Source organism: Vipera berus (assembly GCF_964194415.1).
Source record: "Vipera berus genome assembly, chromosome: 7".
In the NCBI taxonomy this organism is placed as follows: Eukaryota; Metazoa; Chordata; class Lepidosauria; order Squamata; family Viperidae; genus Vipera; species Vipera berus.
The window spans coordinates 19,524,894-19,534,566 of NC_138209.1; positions in this window are offsets into that span (position 1 = coordinate 19,524,894).

A 9,673-nucleotide genomic window follows, 5' to 3' on the forward strand; every position below is an offset into this window, starting at 1 on the left:
GTCAAATGTTTAAATTTGCTGGATGGCAAACAAGAGTTAAAAACAAATCATTCTAACCCCTTTCAATCACTATGTCAGTCATGTGGAAGTTTATACCCATATTGGGATTGTAGACTCATACGTTTGGACTAAATCCAGTTTTCACCACTTGCCAAAATTATTTTTTGCTGGCTTATATTCCCAGTATTATTCTGGACACATCCCATAAACCAGTTGGCCGTAGTTTCTGCTCAGTGTGAACTGCCAGAACCATGTCAAACCATTCTTAATTGTTTTGTAAATACACAATTACCAGATGGTATCCAGATGTAAGTAAGATATAACTATTTGATATACTGTTTGCCCCCCCCACCCAAAAAAGCTATTATACACACATACACACACCCATATGCAGTACATGCAATGTTATTTTTCTGCATGAACTTTCTGCATTACACGTAGAAGGAATATGTGCCATGGTGGGTGTCCCTACAGTGCTGTGGGATAACCAAATGTCTTGAAAAGCTAAGCTGATTAATGCTGCATGCTCCAGAGAAAGGGGTAAGTGTTATAATTTTGCCATGCTTTCTGTGGAGTTATAGGACAGGATAGCTTCCTATTTGTGTGTATTTCCGCCCCCACTTCCAGAACTAAGATGCTCAGTGTCCTAGCTTCTTCCTTCTTGCCATTTTCTGCCAAATGTAGGGAAAGTTTTGCTGCTTTTGTTAGGAAAAATGAAGATTAGGGATATGAACTAGGACTGACTGATTCCTTTTCTTGGAATTGCTCTTCTATTGGCTGGCTAGAGGAACTGCGGGCCACTGGAGGGAGTGCTGGAGTACGCAGAAATTTATTTATTTATTTTATTAGATTTATATACCGCCCTTTCCCGAAGGACTCAGGGCGGTTTACAGGGTATTTAAAACAAGAAATACAAAAGTTAAGAACAATTAAAAAAATTACATCAATCCCTGAAAAAAAGTAAAAACCCCAATTAAAATTAAAATTAAAATTAAAATTCTCAGCCTGAAGGGGAATATTATGTACTGATATTGACCGTTAATGTGTTTTGGTTTAAATGTGTCTCCAACTGTTTTGGAGGGAAACTGAAGTTTATATTTGAGCGGGAAAACCAGCTTTAAATCTGATTGGTTGCCACCTAATGGCGGCATGCATTAATATCTGTCAGTCTGTTGGCTGAGTTCTGTTATTCTTGCAATAAAACATGCTGCGTTAGATCGGTCTGGTCAATGCCTTCAAGAACCCACTATGCAACAGGGAGGATAAATAATAATAATAATAATAATAATAATAATAATAATAATAATAATAATAATAATAATAATAATAATAATAATAATTTAATTTTATACTGCCCTTCTCCCAAAGGACTCAGGGCGGTGTACAGGGCAATACAATAAAATACAATATATAAAAATTAAAAGAAATATTAAATACAGTAGCCCAATTCAATAGATTAATACAAAACGTTAAAATACCCCTAAACCCATCAGACCAGGCCGGCTTGTTCAAATAAATATGTTTTTAGGTCATGTCGGAAGGAGCGAAGGTTGGGAGCCATCCGGAGCTCCACCAGTAAATGGTTCCAAAGGTCTGGCGCACCCACAGAGAACGCCCTCCCCCTGGGGGCCACCAGTCGACACTCTTTGACCGACGGCACCCTAAGGAGGCCCTCTCTGTGGGAGCACACTGGACGAAGGGAAGTTGATGCCGGCAGCACATGCTCCCGTAAGTAACCCGGACCCATGCCATTTAGGGCTTTATAGGTCATAACCAGCACCTTGAATCTTACCCGGAGGACAACCGGAAGCCAATGCAGCTCACGGAGTAGAGGTGTTACATGGGAGTATTGGGAAGCCCCCACCACCACTCGCGCGGCTGCATTCTGCACCAGCTGGAGCCTCCGAGTAGTCCTCAAGGGCAGCCCCATGTAGAGAGCATTGCAGTAGTCCAAACGGGAGGTCACGAGTGCATGAGTGACTGTGCGCAAGGCATCCCGGTCTAGATAGGGCCGCAACTGATGCACCAGGCGAACCTGAGCGAAGGCCCCCCTAGTCACAGCTCCTATATGATCATCCAAGGAGAGCTGTGAATCTAGCAGGACACCCAAGTTACGAGCCCTATCTGCGGGGGGTAATATCTCACCCCCCATAATTAACGAAGGAAGACGCCACAGTAAGATACCATGGTCGATGGTATCAAAAGCCGCTGAGAGGTCCAATAGGACTAGGACAGAGGAACAAGCCCTGTCCCGAGCCTGCCAGAGATCATTCACCAGCACGACCAATGTCGTCTCCGTGCTGTACCCAGGCCTGAAGCCCGATTGGTACGGGTCTAGATAATCAGCTTCCTCCAGGAACAGAGGGAGCTGCTGCGCCACCACACTCTCAACAACCTTCACAAGAAAGCGAAGGTTGGAGACTGGTCGAAAGTTGTTTAAAACAGCCGGGTCCAGGGCAGGCTTCTTGAGGAGGGGTCTCACCACCGCCTCCTTCAAGGCGGTGGGGAAACTACCCTCACTCAAAGACACAGATATAACCGCCTGGAACCAGCCTTGTGTCCCCTCCCGAGCCGTATAAACCAGCGAGGAGGGGCACGGATCCAATAAACAGGCGGTGGAGCTCAGCCTCCCCATAATCCTGTCCACCTGTTCCGGAGTCACAGGGCAAAGATCTCGGCGTATTTGAAAGACCATTCGCAACAACGATATATTGTGGAGTGGAAAAAATGGATTGATTACATGCAGAATAAATATGGGACTAAAAAGTTTCATTTAGCATTTGAATAAGTATTGATGTGATATTTATATTGCTTGTAGTTATTTTATAAGAGCTAAAGTGCGATAGACCTAATAGTTTATTGTTGTTAGCATATGGTAGTTTATGATTGTTTTATACTTTTATACCTTGTATTTAGCTCTGGGAAGTCGGGGAGGGGGGAAGGGGAGGGGGGGAGGGTTGGGTTGGGTTGGGAAGGGGGGATGGGGTGGGGGGTTGTTTTGTTAAAGATAAAATGTATTGAAAAACTTTTCAATAAAAAAAAAAACAGCCAGGAAGGGCACGGGTCCAATAAACATGTGGTGGAGCTCAACCTCCCCATAATCCTGTCGACTTCCTCCGGAGTCACAGGATCAAACTCCTCCCAGATGACATCGACAAGACCACCCGTGTCCTGATTGTCAGACTCTGCCCAGTCGGAGTCCAAACCGGTCCGAATCCGAGCGATTTTTTCCAACAGATGTTGACTAAACTCCTCGGCACGACCCTGCAAGGGTTCCTCCCTCACCTCCTGATTAAGGAGGGAGCGGGTCACCCTAAACAGGGCGGCCAGGCGATTATCTGCGGACGCGATAAGGGTGGCGAAGTGATTAGACCTTGCCGCTCTTATTGCTGTGAGATAAGACCTAATATAGGTTCTTAGTCGCAATCAGTCGGATTCAGATCGGCTGGATCTCCAACAGCTCTCTAGGCCCCGTCTCCGATGCTTCATCTCCCAGAGCTCCACGGAAAACCATGGAGCCCGCTGGGATCTGCACCGGGTCAGGGGCCGCAAGGGTACAACTTGGTCAAGTGCCTCCGTGGCTGCCCTTTCCCAGGCTTCCACTAAGGCATCTGCCGAGTTGTGAGCAAAGGGAGCAGGTGGGGACCCCAGCGCTGCCTGGAACCTCTCAGGGTCCATTAAGCGCCTGGGGTGGAACCATCTAGTTGGTTCCACACACCCACGGCGGGGAGTGGCAAAACAGAAGACCAGCTGCAGGAGATGATGATCAGTCCATGACAGGGGCGTAACAATTGGGCAGCTCCTACCAAGATCATCTAACCACCGTCCAGATAGAAAAACCAAGTCAAGGGTGTGGCCTCCCACATGAGTCGGTCCATGAATTACTTGTGTCAGGTCCATGGCCATCATGGAAGCCATGAACTCCCGAGCTAACTCAGATGATCCTCCCAGGGATGGTAGATTGAAGTCACCCAAAACTATAAGTTTGGGGAACTCAATCACCAACCCTGAGAGGATGTCGAGAAGCTCAGGCAGGGCTGCTGATGCGCGACTAGGTGAAAGGTACACCAGCAGCAAGCCCAACTGCGCCCTAGGACCACATCTCAGGAGGAGAGACTCACACCCGACTATCTGGAGAACGGTGGCCTCCCGCAGACACAAGGTCTCCCTCATAACTACCGCCACTCCCCCGCCCCTACCCTGAGCCCGAGGCCGGTGTAGCACCCGGAAACCTGGTGGGCAAAGATCAACCAGAGGGATACCACCCTCTGGGCCCAGCCAAGTCTCCATGATGCAAGCCAGGTCCGCATGCTCACCCTCAACCAGATCCCGGACGAGAGGAGCCTTATTAACAACGGACCTGGCGTTCAAGTACACCAGCCTGAGCTCAGGTGGCTGCATATCCTCGTTCCCGGGACCTCAGGGCGAAAGCAGAGGGTCGGAGCGCTTCACCGCTTGTAAATAGCGGAGATGCCCTCCCGGATGTCGATACGGCCCTCTGTTCGTACACCTGCTGCCATTCCCTAACGTCGTGGGAATAGGTAATCCCACGACCCGCTCCAGAGCTCCGGAGGCAACCGACCCCCGCTCCCCCCCTACACGATCAATCCCGGACCTGGCCTGAACAACGGTTGATGGACTACCCCCCATTTCCAAACAACCACGAAAGATTCCCACCCCCCTCCCTAACCCCAGAAAAAATTTGACTAAAAAACTAACCAAGGGCCTCTTATTAAATTTGTACCAGAGGCCCCTGCCCCTGTCCTTTCCTTCCAGAAAAAGGTTCTTGCTGATCTTGCAACATTAAAATTTGTAACGAGAATTTGTAGCACATATTCAGTGGTGTAATATTTAGATTCCATATGAATATTTTGTAAGCCAAGCAAGTGTTTGAAGCTGGTGAAATTATTAAAGTGATATGAGATTATTTCCATTATTATTAAGCTATTCTAAGGTTATTTGGTAAAAGATTGATTGAGCATCAGGTTGAGGTAGCTAGACCTTAATGCAACAAATAGTCTTATCTCTCCATTCATGCCTCTTTTGTTTTGCTCTGTCAACACTAATTTATTTTCATTAGAATCCAATCTAACCACTGAAGTCTATTACTCTGTTCTGTGCTGTGTACTATTGCTGATAAGCTGCTCATTCTCATCTTATTGCCTATTCAGATTTGTCCTTTTTCTTTTGTTGCATTACGGTTGGTTACGTTTTATTTGTGACCATGGAATCAGAACTATTATCAGGGATATAATGATTGTCTTGAACCAATTTTGCCAGTACAAAGGTAGGCAAATATTTGGGACATGGGAAAATGTTGAAAGGTTATTGTGGGTAGTTCACAAATTGGGTCACTTGTGAGGGAGGCTTTTAATTGCACACAAAGTATCTGCCACGTTGAGCCCAAGTACCGGTAGTCATAGAACAAGGAAATAGATGACATGGCCGTCCATCACTTCTTACCAGCCTGGTTTACCTTTGCACCTTTTTCTGAAGTGACTGAGCAGGTTTCCAAATAGAGAATAGGGTGCAGTATAGATTCTATGAGTAGTCTTCTATTGTGTATCTGTTGTTATTGTTTAATTAACAGAATATAGGACATATAAAATCAGGTGGGGACAGGAAGGCCAACAGAAGGCAACAGAAATGTGTAAGACCATCATTGTGTCTCCTGGCATCATGTTACCTATCCCTACTACAGGACATTATTACAGCACATGTCCATTAACTTCTTATGCCATATTTGTAGATTGCCTGCAAATGGAGGGTTGGTCAAAAGTAGCAAATGCTCACTTGTTTTGGAGACTGATGGTGGTTACTTTCATTTAGTTCTTTAGTTCTATGCCTGTCTTCTCTATATTTATTATCAACTGTAAAACACGGACCAGTAATTGTCTGTGTTTCCATGCTACTACACAGTTTCTCTGGGGTGAGTGAACATTTCATTTTAAATGGACCTCTAATCCATCAACAAGTTCCAGGAAACCAAAGGCAGGGTTAGTGGCAGAAATATGCTTTTGGGCATTTATGGACAATCTTAAATTGTTTCTTGATGATTTTCTCCAGGCATCTATTCCCTTAATGACAGTGTATAAATAATTTAATTAGCACTTTGAGGGAAGAATGTGTATTCATGGTAAACATGAATGGCAAATAGAATGATTATAAAAGCAGCACTGTCCTAGTAGCAAATACGTTACATATCTTGCTAACTGCTTTGTGTGTTGCCATGTATCAACCAGTGTTTGTGACAATCTCATAATAGATCTTTTCACTCTTTACAATCAAAATTTAGTTTTCAATTAAAGCCTTTTCTCTTCCTAGCACATGCAAAGTGGGATATTGTAGACCTGATAAACTAACAAATAAATTCTGATTAGCTGGCCATTATAATGGAGAAATTTATAGATAGTATGGACAGTCTGCAGGAAGAACTTTCAAAGAGGGGCAAAAAAAAAAAGAATTTTTGTCTGCATTTGGCAAATAGCTTTGAACCATGGCTCTACAAGAAAGTGGTTTATATATTCTGAATTGGATTTCAGTGACCAAATTCATACTGCACTAGGCCATAAAGCATCTTGTTTATTTTGAATTAGGATACTGTAGAAATCCAAGCATTGTGGTTTATAAATTGTGGTTTATGTGCCACTTTTGATTTTAAAAAAATGACTGAATGCAATGTATAAGCCAGCTGTTGAAAACTCAGCTTCAATTTGTCAGTGCTGAAATGGAACTTTCAGCAGGTCCTATAATACGGGATAGACTTGATTTCAATTGTATTTACGATGTAGTGTGTAGCTCATATATTCACAGATCAGTTGTTATGGAACCTTCTATTACTCATTGCATTCTTTTAAAATGTCACATCAATTGTTTAACTTTGTTTTGTTAATGGTTTCAAAGAAAAAGGCATATACATAGAATGAAGGCATATACATAGAATGAAGGCTACTGCTAAGCTTGTAAGCCGCCCTGAGTCTTCGGAGAAGGGCAGGATATAAATGGAATTAAAATAAAAATAAAATAAAAAAGGGCTTTAAAATGCAAAATCATACGTAACATATTTTTCCTCTTTGATGGAAACAACACTATATCAGGACATTCCACTAAATATTTAAACTCTAAATATTTAGAGTTCTTTGTTGGCTGAGCCAAATATTTTACATTAGAAAGTTTGTATAAAATTTCATAGCTCAGTTAACAAGAACCGCTGGTTGTCAAAAGACTGTTCTGCCATAAGAAGCAGCAAAATAAGCACTTGAGAGCCAAATTAAAATGCAGTGCATATGGTAGATTTTTGTATGAAATGCTTTAATGCAAATATCCATTTATGATAAAGTACTACCCCAACTACAGAATATACCTGTTTGCAATGCCTGGAATTAAAATCTAAAAGTTTCTTGACAATTGACCTGGACAAGTCCCTGCAGTTTTCTTGGCAAGGTTTATCAGAAGTAGTTTGCCATTACCTCCTTCCTAGGGCTTAGAAAAAGTGACTGGCCAAAGGTCAGTCTAGAACTCAGAGTCTCCTGGCTTCTAGTCTGAAGCCTTAACCACTATATCAAATGGAATCTCAATTATTGTATCATCATTGTCATTTTAGCCATTGTCTATCCATTGCAGGATGAAGGCCTGTTCCCCATGTTTCCAACCAATACGGCCCTAAGCTTTCTTTTGCCAATTGGGCCTGCAATTGGTAAAGTTGTCAATCCATCTTGTTTTATCTCTTTAATGGACGCCTTTTATCAAGTGGAATCAATTCTATGACTTCCTTGGTCTAACTTCCATCAGTTCTTCTTGCTATGTGACCAGCCCATTTCCATTTCAATTCTTTTATTCTTTTAATGGTATCGTATACTTTCGTTTGTTCTTTAATCCATGTGCAGGTCTTTCTATCTTGTCTTGTAATACTGAGCCTGTATCTTTCCATGCGCCACTCGTAGCTTTTGTATCGATTGTGAGGTTAGTGTCCATGTTTTACTAGCATATGTTAGAACAGGTAGCACACACTGATCGAAAACTTTTCTCTTCAGGCATGGGGGAGGTTCTTGAAAATTATGCTTAGATTGCTGAATGCCTGCCAAGTACATTTAATACACCATTCAATTTCCTTTATTATATCACCTTCCATTGAGAACCATTGGCCAAGGTATATGTAATGAATGGTCTACCATGTCTAGTTCTTCTCCAGATATATACCTACTATGGTAGTAAATGAATATCACTAAGAAGATGTCATTTGCTCATGTAAGATAAGAAGTGGCAGTTTAAAATCCCTATTGTGGAACACAAATTAAAATGCTTTATAATTAATGATCCAAATAGCATAAACTCTGCAGAATGGTGTTAAACAGACTTTTATTGGTCAGGCATCCTAGGCAGACTTACTTTTGCTGATAAGAACATCCAACCATGGCACATCTTTCCATCCTGACAGTGTAAAAGATTGAAGGTAAATTTACCCCATATTGTTTCGGAGTGAAGAAGCGTCCTTGCATGCTTTCATGAAGAGATGTGGAACAAAGACAAAGCCCAGAAGTTCTGCCATAAAACTTTAAACTCCACCCACTTAACTAGGTAAGCATGGTATTCACTAAATAGTTAGACTACAATTCCCATAAGGCATCTCTTGAGGAAATAACATTTAACCCTGTAAATGCTACATGTTCTTACATACAATGCTGCTAGGGTGCTGTAAGGTAAAGGTAAAGTTTCCCCCGCACATGCGTGCTAGTCGTTTCCAACTCTAGGGGCCAGTGCTTGTCTCCGTTTCAAAGCCGAAGAGCCAGCACTTGTCCGAGGACGTCTCCGTGGTCATGTGGCTGGCATGACTAGACGCCAAAGGCGCACGGAACACTGTTACCTTCCCACTGTAGTGGTCCCTATTTTTCTACTTGCATTTTTACGTGCTTTCGAACTGCTAGGTTGGCAGAAGCTGGGACAAGTAACAGGCGCTCACTCTGTTACACGGCACTCGGGATTCGACCTGCCAAATTGCCGACCTTCTGATCGACAAGCTCAGCGTCCTAACCCACTGAGCCACCGTGTCTCTAGGGTGCCGTATTAGCCCTGTAAAGGCTGAATACACTAACACAGTTCTTAATTCCTAAACTAGATATAAAATGGAACAGCTGAATATATACTGGTCCAGCACAATCCCCATGGTTTGTGTTTGTGTTATGCATCTCAATTTTATAGAGTTCTGAGTTCTAAGAAAAATGTGTGCGTGTGTGTGGAGATGAGTATGTTGGTTGGATATAATATGGCAGTTTAAACTCAGATCCTCCCTTAACTCTACTCAGGGTTATACAAGGTAAACTCATTTCATTTTATGCCTCCTGCAACTGATTGCATAACCTGAATTGCATAACCATTCCATGTGAAATGGGGGAAGCTTAAGCGCCCAAGACATTGAAAACACCAACTGTCTCATGTATGAGAGTTTTGTTTGTATCTATTGAAGGAGAATGAATTGTTTTCAGACAAAAGAACTGGGAGGGGAAAAAAAGAACTCCCCTGTATATCCAGATCCATATACGGTACTTCCGAAGAGTAAACAAACTCCAAATCTGGAACAGGATAAAATTCATTAGTCCTCTGTTTGTGGATTACTTATTGCCAAGCCCCACCAGTTGTGTCCTGCTGATTGAAAGTTGAAACCCAAAGCTGTGTT